The sequence below is a fragment of the Heteronotia binoei genome, chromosome 16 (genome assembly GCF_032191835.1).
Source record: "Heteronotia binoei isolate CCM8104 ecotype False Entrance Well chromosome 16, APGP_CSIRO_Hbin_v1, whole genome shotgun sequence".
In the NCBI taxonomy this organism is placed as follows: Eukaryota; Metazoa; Chordata; class Lepidosauria; order Squamata; family Gekkonidae; genus Heteronotia; species Heteronotia binoei.
The window spans coordinates 1,630,761-1,644,586 of NC_083238.1; the positions used below are offsets into that span (position 1 = coordinate 1,630,761).

At 44.3% G+C, this 13,826-nt stretch overlaps 1 protein-coding gene across 3 annotated transcripts in view; it reads left to right on the forward strand.

The window, feature by feature from the left end:
• Positions 1–13,826, forward strand: part of RAB3GAP1 (RAB3 GTPase activating protein catalytic subunit 1) — an 84,840-nt gene that overhangs the window by 62,346 nt on the left and 8,668 nt on the right. The window lies entirely within an intron of this gene.

Here is a 13,826-nt window from a genome sequence, read left to right on the forward strand (position 1 = left end):
ATCAAGTGATTCATAATTCTAGTAATTCTAGAGTAGATTCAGGGCTGTTGTAGTGTGTATAATAATCTCAGGATCTTTCATCATTGAGTCAGCTGCTGAGATCTTAGAGCAGGTTTGGGGAAGAAAGGTAGAAAGACAGGAAGCAGGGATGTCCTAGAGAAGGCAGTTGAGAAGAAGGAGACCAGGAGCAATAATTAATGGAAGAGTGGCAGAATATGCAGAGCAGAGAGTTGCACATGGCTGTGAACTGCAGAAGTAAGGAAGATTGATGAATAGCCTTAAATAACCAGACACTTTATGTTTGCAGGCCTCTTGTTTTTCAAGCAGCTTGCCTTATGGCTTGAATATAAAATGACCTTTGCACAAGCTGAATACAAGTTTGACTTTGTGCTTTTTTTTTTTTTACAAAAATTAATATTTTATTAAGTGTGCCTATATCAACATACTTATACATCTCATATAAGTACACTTCATTTTTTGCTTGTCTTCTACCAATCAAACTAAATATTAACAACAAATAAACTCCTTGCTCTTTATCTTATTTCTTTTCTTTACCCAATCTCACCCCATCCCAATACCACTTATCCTAATTCTTATTTTAATCATAATTATATTCTTTCTTTTTGTTTCCAAAACTTCTTTACTTATTTCACGGACTTCCATCTTTACACACATGATTTTTTAAAACTTTAACTATCTTCTCTTGTGCCTGCAAAAGAAAGCTGGACAGCGTTACTTCCAGCACTGGGTGCTGCAGAAAAATCTCTACAGTTGGGAGGGCACACCCTCCACCTCCTTGCTAATCCATTGGCTTTAACTGTTCAATTTCCATTTTTCATTCCCATTTATCATATCTTTATCCTATCTTCTAACTATATACATATTCTCCTATTAATTGCTCTCAACTTCTCCTAAAAAAACTTTCCCGATTCAGACTTTTCCAGTTTTTTGTTTAATTACATTATCTATTAATTCCTTGCCTGATGCCTCATTATATGCAGTAAAAGTTTGATTTTCCATATTGACCACTAGATGGCCTAGCGGTAACCATCTATACTGAATTCCTTTATCATGTAGAATCTTCATTGTTTCTCTCAGTCTCCTCCTTGCATTAATTACTTCAGCTGGAATATCAGAAAATAAAAAAAACCTATCGGGTCTTCAAGGCACAGTCCTTGTTTTTCCCTGATGATTTTAAAAAGTTTATTCTTCATCTGTAGTTGTTTAAATTCAACAACAATCTCCAGGGAAATGTTGTCAGGAGCCTTTTTGAAAATGTTTAGACATCTTTATAAATGATTTGGATGAAGGAATAGAGAGAATGCTTATTAAATTTGCCGATGATACTAAATTGGGAGGGGTTGCAAACAGAAGAAGACAGAAACAGGATACAGGATGACCTTGACAGGCTGGAAAACTAGGCTAAGATCAGTAAAATGAGTTTTAACAGGGATAAATGTGAAGTTCTGCATTTAGGTAGGAAAAATCCAATGCATGGTTATAGGATGGGGGAGACTTGTCTTAGCAGTAGTATGTGCGAAAAGGATCTAGGTGTTTTAGTGGATCATACGCTGAACATGAGTCAACAGTGTGATGCAGTGCCTAAAAAGGCAAATGCAATTTTGGGCTGTATTGTGTCCGGATCACGTGATGTGATGGTATTGCTTTACTCTGCTCTGGTAAGACCTCACTTGGAGTATTGTATTCAGTTTTGGACACCACATTTTAAGAAGGATATAGACAAGCTAGAACGAGTCCAGAGTAGGGTGACGAAGATGGTGAGGGGTTTGGAGACCAAGCCCTATGAGGAAAGGTTGAAGGAGCTGGGGATGTTTTAGCCTGGAGAGGAGGTGTCTGAGAAGTGATATGATCACCATCTTCAATTATTTGAAGGGCTGTCATATAGAGGATGGTGTGGAATAGTTTGCTGTGGCCCCGGAAGGTAGGACCAGAACCAATGGGTTGAAATTAAATCAAAAGAGTTTCCGACTCAACATTAGGAAGAACTTCCTGACCATTAGAGCGATTTATCAAGGGAACAGGCTTCCTCGGGAGGTGGTGGGCTCTCCTTCCTTGGAGGTTTTTAAACAGAGGCTAGATGGCCATCTGACAGCAATGAAGATCCTGTGAATTTAGGGGGGGGGGGAGGTGTTTGTGAGTTTCCTGCATTGTGCAGAGGGTTGGACTAGATGACCCTAGAGGTACCTTCCAACTCTATGAACATAAGAACATAAGAGAAGCCATGTTGGATCAGGCCAATGGCCCATCCAACACTCTGTGTCACACAGTGGCCAAAAAATGTATATATACACAAACACACACATACACACATATATATACACACACACTGTGGCTAATAGCCACTGATGGACCTCTACTCCATATTTTTATCTAACCCCCTCTTGAAGCTGTCTATGCTTGTAGCCACCACCACCTCCTGTGGCAGTGAATTCCACATGTTAATCACCCTTTGGGTGAAGAAGTATTTCCTTTTATCCGTTTTAAACTGACTGCTCAGCAATTTCATTGAATGCTCATGAGTTCTTGTATTGTGAGAAAGGGAGAAAAGTACTTCTTTCTCTACTTTCTCCATCCAATGCATTATCTTGTAAACCTCTATCATGTCACCCCGCAGTCGACGTTTCTCCAAGCTAAAGAGCCCCAAGCGTTTTAACCTTTCTTCATAGGGAAAGTGTTCCAACCCTTTAATCATTCTAGTTGCCCTTTTCTGGACTTTTTCCAATGCTATAATATCCTTTTTGAGGTACGGTGACCAGAATTGCGCATATTCCAAATGAGACTGCACCATCGATTTATACAGGGGCATTATGATACTGGCTGATTTGTTTTCAGTTCCCTTCCTAAATTTCCCAGTATGGCGTTGGCCTTTTTTATTGCAATCGCACACTGTCTTGACATTTTCAGTGAGTTATCTACCACGACCCCAAGATCTCTCTCTTGGTCAGTCTCTGCCAGTTCACACACCATCAACTTGTATTTGTAGCTGGGATTCTTAGTCCCAATGTGCATTACTTTGCACTTGGCCACATTGAACCTCATCTGCCACGTTGACGCCCACTCACCCAGCCTCAACAGATCCCTTTGGAGTGCCTCACAACCCTCTCTGGTTCTCACCATCCTGAACAATTTAGTGTCACCTGCAAACTTGGCCACTTCACTGCTCACTCCCAACTCCAAATAATTTATGAAGAAGTTAAAGAGCATGGGACCCAGTACTGAGCCCTGTGGCACCCCACTGCTTACCGTCCTCCACTGCGAAGACTGTCCATTTAAACTCACTCTCTGCTTCCTATTAATTAGCCAGTTTTTGATCCACAGTTTTGATCCTGTTAATTAGCCAGTCCTTTTACTCCATGACTCTCGAGCTTTCTAAGGAGCCTTTGATGAGGAACTTTATCAAAAGCTTTCTGGAAGTCAAGGTAAACAACACCTATTGGGTCTCCTTTGTCCACATGTTTGTTTACCCCCTCAAAGAAATGTAACAGGTTAGTGAGGCAAGATCTTCCCTTACAGAACCCATGCTGAGTCTTCCTCAATAACCCGTGTTCATCAATGTGCCTACTCATTCTGTCCTTGATAATGGTTTCTACCAACTTTCTCGGTATTGAAGTCAGACTGACTGGCCTGTAATTTCCCGGATCTCCTCTGGAACCCTTTTTAAAGATGGAGGTGATATTTGCTACCTTCCAGTCCTCAGGAACTGAGGCAGATTTCAATGAAAGATTACATATTTTTGTCAGAAGTTCCACAAGTTCAACTTTGGGTTCTTTCAGAACTCTTGGATGTATGCCATCCGGACCTGGTGACTTATTCGTTTTTAATTTGTCTATCAGTTGTAGGACCTCCTCTCTTGTCACCTCAGTCTAACTCAGGTCTTTCAACACCCCTTCCAAAATTAGTGGTTCTGGAGCAGGCAAACTCTTCCATAGTGAAGATGGAGGCAAAACATGCATTCAGCTTCTCAGCCATTTCCCTATCCTCCTTCAGTAACCCTTTGTCCCCTTGGTCATCCAAGGGCCCCACTGCCTCCCTGGCTGGTTTCCTGCTTCTAATATATTTGAAGAAATTTTTATTGTTGGTCTTTATGTTTTTTGCAATATGCTCCTCATAGTCCCTTTTTGCCTGCCTCATCACAGTCTTGCATTTGATTTGCCATTGCCTGTGTTCCCTTTTATTAATTTCACTTTGACTAGCTTTCCACCGCTTAAAGGAGTCCTTCTTACCTTTTACAGCTTCCATTACTTTGTTTGTTAACCTTGCAGGCCTTTTCTTATACCTGTTTGTGCCTTTCCTAACTTGTGGTATATATTTTATCTGAGCTTCTAGGATTGTAGTTTTAAATAGCCTCCAAGCTTCCCCAAGGGTTTTGACTGTATTTACTTTTCCTTTCAGTTTCCTCTTCACATGCCTCCTCATCTCAGAGAATTTAACCCTTTTAAAGTTAAACGTGGTTTTGCCGGTCTTTTGGGGCAACTCTCTATTTATACAAATAGTGAAATCAATAACGTTATGGTCACTGCTCCCAAGTGGTGCAATCACTTTTACATCTCTCACCAAGTCTTGGGCATTACTTAGGACCAAATCCAGGATCGCCCCATCCCTGGTAGGTTCTGAGACCATCTGCTCCATAGCACAGTCATTGAGAGCATCAAGAAACTCAATCTCTTGACCAGAACACATATTGACCCAATCAATCTGCGGGTAGTTAAAATCACCTATTATGACACAGTTTTTATGTTTAGCCGCTATCTTTAATCCTTCCATCATATTATGATCGTCCTCTATTTTTTGATTTGGCGGTAACAAACTTCCATAGTTAAATTTCCTTTTGGGCCCTCTTTTCAACCCAAAGCATTTCTAGAAGGGAATCTAATTCTCTAACCTCAGTCTTACTGGACCGTATACCCTCTCCGACATACAGAGCCACCTCCAACCCTTCCGTCCCAATCCTTCCGATATAACTTATATCCAGGAATCACCGTGTCCCGCTGAGTCTCCTCATTCCACCAAGTTTCTGAAATTCCCACAATGTCTATGTTTTCTCCCAACACTAAACATTCCAACTCACCAATTTTACTTCGAACACTTTTAGCATTTGCATACAAACCTCTATAATTTTCCAGGCAAGCTAGGCCCGCAACCTTCCTCCTGCCGCCTCGAGACTTTGGCAGACCGTCCATACTGTTTGTCACCATCTCAGTGAACAACTCTGATCCATTACCTGGTAGAAAAGTAACAGCTAACCCTTCATCTCTTTGAGATGAGTCCTCCCAAACCAGAGACATTTCATCTCCTGTTGACTTTTCCCCAAGATTTAGTTTAAAAACTGCTCTGCCACATTTTTCATTTTAAGCGCCAGCAGCCTGGTTCTCTCTGGGGACAAGTGGAGACCGTCTCTTTTGTACAGCTCCCGCTTATTCCAGAAAGCATCCCAGTGCCTAACGAACTTAAACCCTTCCTCCTTACACCATCGTCTTGTCCACACATTGAGACTTCTAATTTGTGCCTGTCTCTCCTGCCTTGCACGTGGAACAGGTAGCACTTCTGAGAAGGCTACCTTGGAGGTCCTGGCCTTAAGTCTCCCGCCTAGCAGCCTAAATTTTTCCTCCAGGACCTCACGACTGCATTTCTCCACATTGTTGGTGCCAACATGCACCACGACCCCAGCACTTTCTATTAGCCTATCTACTACACGCGTAATGTCCGCTACCTTCGCACCAGGCAGGCAAGTCACCATACGGTCAGTACACAGTTTTGCCACCCAGCTGCCTACTTGCCTAAGGATCGAATCACCAACTACCAAGACCCCTCCTCTCTGCCTGCCCAGGGATGGTTCCTTGGCGCGAAAGGATTCCCGTTCACCAACTGAAGAAGAGGTAGAAGAGGTCCCTTCTGAGGGCGCATTCCCCTTATCCTTAGCACTTTGCCTTGTTCACTCTCAACCTTCATGCTCCCTGGCAGCAACGGGGCTGCCACGTTCAGAGCAGGGCTCATCTAATATGCCCCCAAGAGTCTTCCCCGAGTGCCTAACTGACTGTCTCTGCTTCTCCAGGTCAGTCACCTTGGCCTCAAGGGTACAAACTCGTTCCCTGAGGACCAGGAGCTCCTTGCATCGAGCACACACGCAAGACTTCTGTCCTATGGGCAGATAGTCATACATGTGACACTCAGTGCAAAACACTGGAAAGCCCCCACCCCCCTGCTGGCATTCTACCTTCATAATAGCTTTTTTTTTTTTTTAATATACAGTCCCCTTTAAATCCTTTTGGTTTATGTGGCTCCCCTTCTGGAGAGTCAACTTACCTTATTGGGAGCACGAAATTAGGGATCTTACACAGCCCCCAGGCTAAGAGCCACAGGCCAAGAGCCCTTTAGCTCTCGCCCTTCGGCTCACACCTCTGGTTCTGATTCTAAGGCAGAGGTGACAATCTCTTGGGAAGACTCTATTTCTCCTTCTTTGAGAAGAATCCGACAAAGCCATTTATTTAAAGCCATAGTAAGGTTTTTGGTCTCTCCAAAATTTACAGATATTCCATGAAGCTTGGCCTTTCTTTCTCTCAATTTTAATTCCTAAAGTATGATCTTATTTTTGGCCCAGGACTCAAAATCCTTAAAGTCTTTCAAATCCTCTGCTGGTTTTTTTGCGATCTGATATGCAACTTCAGCTTTCTTATAAGCTGTTTTCAACAGTGCAGTGAGTTCATCTAATTTCTTGTTAATTGGTTTGACTGACTGTTTAAGAAATCCAAGTTCCCTGTTTAATTGTCCAACCTCTCTACTAAGAGACCCTATGTCATTCTTAATGCAATATCTCAGTCTGTTCGCTTTGGGGAGGGTTACTCCGTCCCGCTGCCATTTCCTCTAACAGAGAAGTCTCCAAGTCAGAATCTTCAGCTTCTTCTAAGTCAATATTACTCTTTCTAGGAAGTCTATAGGGAGGGTTTTTAGTACCTTTCTTTGCTCTAGTCCTTCCCATACTTGACTTTGATGTTCTTTCCAAACTTGGCTGGAGTAGTCGTTAATCTTCTGCAGGAATAGCAGGAGCGCAGGAAGGATGCAACCGGCCGGAAGCTCAGTCACCACAACCCCCAACTTTGTGCATGAAACCAAGGATTTTCCCTATCTCCCATTTGGCTATAGACTTTCATGCCATTTCCTTTGCTCCTTGAGTAGCTTCTTAGGGGATGTGAGGAGCTGTAGCAAGAAGGGAAGGGGGAAACCCCATTACACATGTAGTTCTGTGGATTCAAGCCTACATTTTCTGCAGTAGAAGTGATAATGTGATGGTAATTCCACATGGCAGGTGTCAAGTCGGTAGATTCAATAACAAGACTTTGTTGAAACAAAGTTGCTAGTTTATTGATATCATAGTTCTCGACTACAGGGAGATTGAAAGACTAAAGATCATACAGTAGAATGCAATCATATAAGGTACACTTCAAAGGGATTCTTGAGGGAGGGGTACTATGCAGGGCACATTCACACATTGATGTTACAATTTCGTTCTCAGGCCTGCTTTGGCCTTGAGCATCTCCTCCTCCGATGCCCGGCCTGAGAAGGCTCTATAATCTCTTTCACATATTCCCATTTCAAAGCACAGCTACATAACAAATGAAAGGAGGGGGGTGAGGAGAGTTCAAGCTAGCAGCATTGGCATACAGTATGGCTTTACCCAGGATGCTTCTTTCCTGAACCAAAGATTGAATGCAGGCTTGACCAGAGTTAAAGCAGACTTGACAGCAGGTAGTGCTCAGTTGACTGAAGTTCAGTTAGTAGAAACATAATTTAACTGGGGTAGACTTTTTATGAGAATGAGGAAATCATACAATTTTTCTGTTGATAGTAGGTCATAGAACTCTCCATCCAAACAGAAAGGTGGCATAATTTCCTGTTGTTATTTATATTACATTGTGATTGATGTGTTTAATTATGTGTAAAGTAAAATAGCACTGCGGCTTGTAGATACAAGTGAAGTAACCATGCTTCCTTTAACTTGCCCTTGTCACTTCTAGAATATTAAGTAATTTGTCTCATTTCACCCCGTCTAGTCTCTACCAACTACCACTCCCTGTGCTAGATCTAAGCTTGTAATTAATCCCCTGAAATGAATGTAACTCACTGCTTTTGTGGATGTAACAAATTAAGTGAGACTGGCATTTCATGCTGGAGCAGAAATCAGCCTGAGTCATGCAGTTCGTTAATGCAATGCACATGAACACTTGTACCCAGAATTAAACTTTGTTGGTCTTAAGGGTGCCACTGGACTCAAACTTTGTTTTGCTGCTTCAGACCAACACAGTTATCTACCTGTATCTAGTCCAACACTGTAACTGCTACACTAACCTGGATCTCAAATGGAGCCAGTATGTAGTGTGCCACAGACTCACTGCAAAATAATTGTGTCTTGTGTTGTATGTTTGTACCATATATGCCTATTTAGGCTTGGTGCTTTAAGTGCTGCATCATTGATTGTAAAAGCAGATCTTCTAATGGAACAGCTTTTTCATATGCAGAGATTGTTGTGATTCTCTCTTCCTTCTTTGAGTACAATCTGTTCTCCACATCAGACTTCCAATTTGTTTTGCACACTGTTCCTTTTGGTTTATTGGCCTGCAAGAGTGGGGCCAAAAAAAGGCTACAATAAAGGGGGAGAGGCAGAGAAGTTGCCTCCCTCTAGCGTGACCTTGCTCATGTGGTTTAAGATCCGAGTCTCAGCAACTGATTATTGTATTTCTTTTAGAAAAACAGTAGCTGTTATGGAAAACCAGGGTGGTGTAGTGGTTAAAGTATTAGACTAGGATCTGGGAGACCAAGACTTGAACCCTTACTTTTGTTAGAGAAACTTAGCTGACTGGCTACGCTTGGGCCAATCACACTCTCTCTGTCTCACAGAATGGTTATTGTGAGGATGAAATGGAGAGGCAGAATGTTATAAGCTGTTTGGGGTCCTTTTGGGAAGAAAACAATAGTATAAATAGAACAGGTTGGCTAAATCCTTAAAACTTCTAGCTTGGAAACTACAAACACAAATTTGTTCTAGAACTATTCACCAGCTTAGAAGTAAAGTTCTAAAGATTTGGCCTCCATCTTTGCAGAGTACTATACCAGTCTTTATTCTTCCACCATCCCTGACCAAGATGAGGTCATAAAATTTTTATTGAATCAAAAAATTACTTCATCTATTTCTCCGCAGGATAGGGAAATGTTAGATCTTCCCATAACAGAACAAGAGGTGTTACATGCAATATCTTGTATGAAAAATAACTTGGCCCCAGGAGAAAGATGGTTATCCAGCCGAATTTTATAAACCATTCAAGACTATATTAGCTAAACACTTAACCTCTGCATGTAATTCTATAATGCTAACTGGTATCACTCCTCCATCTTGGTCATATGCTACATTGGTTCCTATTCATAAATTAGAGAAAGATCCAGCAAATCCGGCCTCATATAGGCCAATAGCACTTTAAAACAATGATTATAAGATTTTTTCATCTATTTTGGCAAACAGGTGGAAGAAAGTTATTCCCAAACATATACAGCTGGACCAAACAGGCTTTATGTCTGGCAGAAATATATCTGACAACACAAGAAGAACTTTTAATGTGATCCAACACTGCAAAAATAACTAAAGCTGAGGCATTGTTATTTAGCTTAGATATGCAAAAAGCTTTTTATACGATTGAAAAGCCTTACTTTCTCCATCTTCTGTTATGGACTTGGGACAAAATCACCTAAGAGGTATTTGAGCTCTTCATGGAAACAATCTTGCCCAAGTTAAGGTAAATAACACAAGATCCCAAATCTTTTCGATTGCAAGGGGCACCCACCAAGGCTGCCCTCTATCTCTCCTCCTTTTTGCTTTATCTATGGAACCACTAGTGGAAGCAATACATCGCCATAGTGAAATCATGGGAGCAAGGATAGGTTACAGAGAAGATAAACTTTTCCTATTTGCCAATGATGTGGTAGTGTATATTACATCCTCTATGAAATCTATTCCTCCTTTGCTTTCCCTTCTGAACCATTTTGGTCAGATTTCTGGTTTGAAGTTGAATGCACAAAAATCAGAAATATATCCAGTTAATTTACCCCATGATACTGCTCTTAAGTCTCAAAAAGGCCTTTCCTTTTACTTGGATAACGGAAAGTTGGAAGTACCTGGGTGTTAAAGTGCCAATAGATCTTTCCAAGACCTGTAAATATGATTATGATGTATTGTTTCATGATATCGCCAATAAATTTGCACAGTGGAATAACAACAGGTTTCCTACCTGTAACTGATGATCTTCGAGTGGTCATCTGTGCAGTCACACTGATGGGAGAAGGCGCTGGCGCCGATCACGATCGGTAACTTCAAAGCTGTGGATTTCCACGCCCCCCGGTGCGCATGCCCAGCCGCCTTGCTGCGCATGCGCACCCGGACAGGAGTGGACATCCCACCAGTTCCTTCTGATCGCTGCATGAGCCCTGGGCGGACCGACAGCAGAGGGGAAGGTGGGCGGGTAGTGTGACTGCACAGATGACCACTCGAAGATCATCAGTTACAGGTAGGAAACCTGTTTATCTTCTTCGTGGTCTCTGTGCATCACACTGATGGGAGTCTCTTCGAAAGTCTCTGTGACAAAATCCTCCGACCCAAGGAGGCCGAGGCATACAAGACGAAAAGTCTGGGATCCTTACGTGAGGGCCCAATTCTATGCAAGTAAAAAGAAAGCGCTCTCTTGACATCCAGGGCGTGGAATCTCCTTTATGACTCCGTAGTGGGGTTAGGAAAGTAGACCGGCAGGCAGATCTCCCTGTTCAGGTGGAAAGATGACACTACCTTGGGTAGGAATGTAATGTCCGGGCGTATCCGCACGCCTTCCGGCCGGAAGCGAAGATACGGGTCATCACACCTCAACGCTGCCAGTTCACCTACCCTCCTAGCTGAGGTAATGGCCACTAGGAACGCTGTCTTCCACGACAGCAGTTGTAATGAACACATTGCCATAGGCTCAAAGGGCTTTCCCATCAGGGCTTCCAGAACCCCTGGAAGATCCCACAGCGGAGTCGGGGCCTTAACAGCGGGGTATAACCTCGCCAGTCCCCGTAAGAACCTCTTTGTGGTGGGATGTGCGAACACCGAATGTCCTTCGATCTGCGCATGGTTAGCCGAGATGGCTGCAAGATATACCCTAACAGATGATACTGCTAACCCCTTGTCCAGAATGGCCAACAAAAAGTCCAAAATTACGGGTAGACCCGCCGTTGACGAGTCTCTTGTAGTATCGGCTGCAAATTGCACAAACTGCGCCCATTTATAGGCATACGATTTCCTTGTGGACTCTTTCCTCCTATTAAGGATGACATGCTGTGCCCTTACAGATAATAGGCTCACTTGAGTCTCCACGCCGTCAGTTTTAGATGCGGAACATTGTGGTGGACTACTAGCCCTCGTTGGGATAGCAGTAGATTCGGCACCATGGGAAAATGGTGGAAAACTCCGTTGGAGAGCCGCAGGATGGGGGCAAACCACGGCTGTCTGGGCCACCACAGGGTGACCAGAATCCCTTTCGGATGTTCCCTGTATAGCTTCTGAACCACCTTCGTGATTAGTGGAAGCAGGGGGAACAGGTACATGTGACAGTGGTTCCATGGGAACAGGAGGCCATCTCCCAATGACAGCGGATCTCTCCCTCCCCAGCAACAGAAACATCTGCACTTCCTGTTGTCGCGGGTGGCGAAGACGTCTATCTCCGGTGTCCCCCACCTCTGAAAGATGGGTTGGAGGTAGTCCCAGTTTAGCTCCCATTCGTGAAGGGAAGCTCCCCCGCGACTGAGAAAGTCCGCGCACACGTTCTGTTCGCCTGGGAGATGAGCTGCTATCAGATGCGTGTTCATTTCCCTGCATATTTCCCAAATGCGCAACGCTAGAAGACAGAGCTTCCTTGACACTGTGCCTCCTTGCCTGTTTATATAGGCCAGCACTATGGTGTTGTCTGTTAACATCGCTACCGTCTGGTTCGCTAGTAGCGGTCTGAAGGAAAGAATGGCATGGTGAATCGCTAGAAGCTCTAAGAAGTTTATGTGATAGTGCAGGTGGTCCTTGGGCCACCTGTCCCCCACACATAGTCCGTTCACATGCGCCCCCCATCCCCATAGGGACGCATCCGATGTCAGGGTAATCGTTGGTTGTTGGTTGTGAAACGGTGCTCCCGCTAGCAGGTGCTGCCTTTGCTGCCACCATCTTAGCGTTCCCAGAACCTCCTGCGGAATGGACAACTTGCGTGAAGGGAGATCCACTTGGCACCTGAAGTGCCTCAGGAACCACAACTGGAGGGTTCTCATGTGAAACCTGGCGAAGACCAAGACCGATGTGGTGGATGCCATCAGGCCCAACAGGCGTTGCACCTGAAGAGCGGTGACCGTCTGGCTTTGGCGAAAAGTCTGTAGCAGGCTCACTATGTCTTCCGCACGATTTTCCGGTAGAAACGCCCTGCATAACCGGGTGTCCAGAATAGCCCTGATGAATTGGACCCGCTGAGATGGTTGCAGACAGGACTTCTTCTTGTTCACCTGCAGACCCAGTTCCTGCAGAAGAGTCAAGGTGATGGATATGTGTTGTAGCAAACTGGCCACCAGAAGCCAGTCGTCTATATATGGGAACAGTACAATGCCCTGTAGTCTCAGATGGGCTGCCACTACAACCATCATTTTTGTAAATACCCTGGGGGGCGTGGAGAGGCCGAAGGGTAAGGCCCGGTACTGGTAGTGCATAGTCCCAATGGCAAACCTGAGAAATTTTCTGTGGGACGGATGGATACTTATATAAAAATAAGCATCCTGCAGGTCTAGGGTGGCCATCCAATCTCCCCGGTTTAACAACGGGAGTATGCTGGGTAACGAAGTCATCCTGAACTTGTGGTGCGTGATATAAAAGTTGAGGCCCCGAAGGTCCATGATGGGGCGTAGACCTCCGTCCCGCCTTGGGATGGCAAAATAATGGGAGTAGAAGCCGAGTTTTTCCTGGCCTGCCGAGACTGGTTCTATGGCCTTCTTTTGGAGCAGCGCACACACCTCCTCCTGAAGAGTTGGAGATGGGACAGTGTACACAAATGTCGGAACCTCTGGTTCTTGCTGTAACTCTATCATATAACCCAGCCGGATTATTGATAGCACCCATTGGTCCGTTGTTATAGTGGACCAGACCTGGTAAAAAGGCCACAGCCGGGTATGGTCTGAAGTGTGGGTAGGGGAAGGGAAACATGGGGAGGGGCAGTCAAAGGCCGTTTGGGCTGTCTGTTTCCCTTCTGGCGCAACGACTGTGAAGAGGTCAGGGAGTATTTAGGTTTGGTGTTATACTGGGCCTTAGAGAAGGATGTCGTGTTCTTGGGCCTCTATTGCTGTTCTCCCAACTGTTTAGGGATTGGCTTTTTATTCCACTGCTTGGACCATGGTCGCTTGCTTTGCTGGCGAGATGAAACAGGGACACCCAAGTTTTTGGAAGTCCGAATACTTTTGTCCATCTCCTGCAGTACTGTGTCAGTATTGGCACTGAACAATCCATTACTGTCAAAGGGCAAGTCCTCAATGTAAGCTTGAGTGTCAGCCTGCAGCACCGTGGACCTCATCCACGAGTGCCTCCTTAACGTGATGGCTGTTGTGAGGGTTTTTGCCCCTATGTCGCCTGAGTGTTTGGCCGAGTTCAATTGTTGTTTGGCCAGCGTCATGCCCTCCTTCTGGATCTTCCGAATTGCATTTCTGCTCTGCTCTGGAAGTCCTGGTAAGATTGCCGACAACTGGTCCCACAAGGCATATTGATA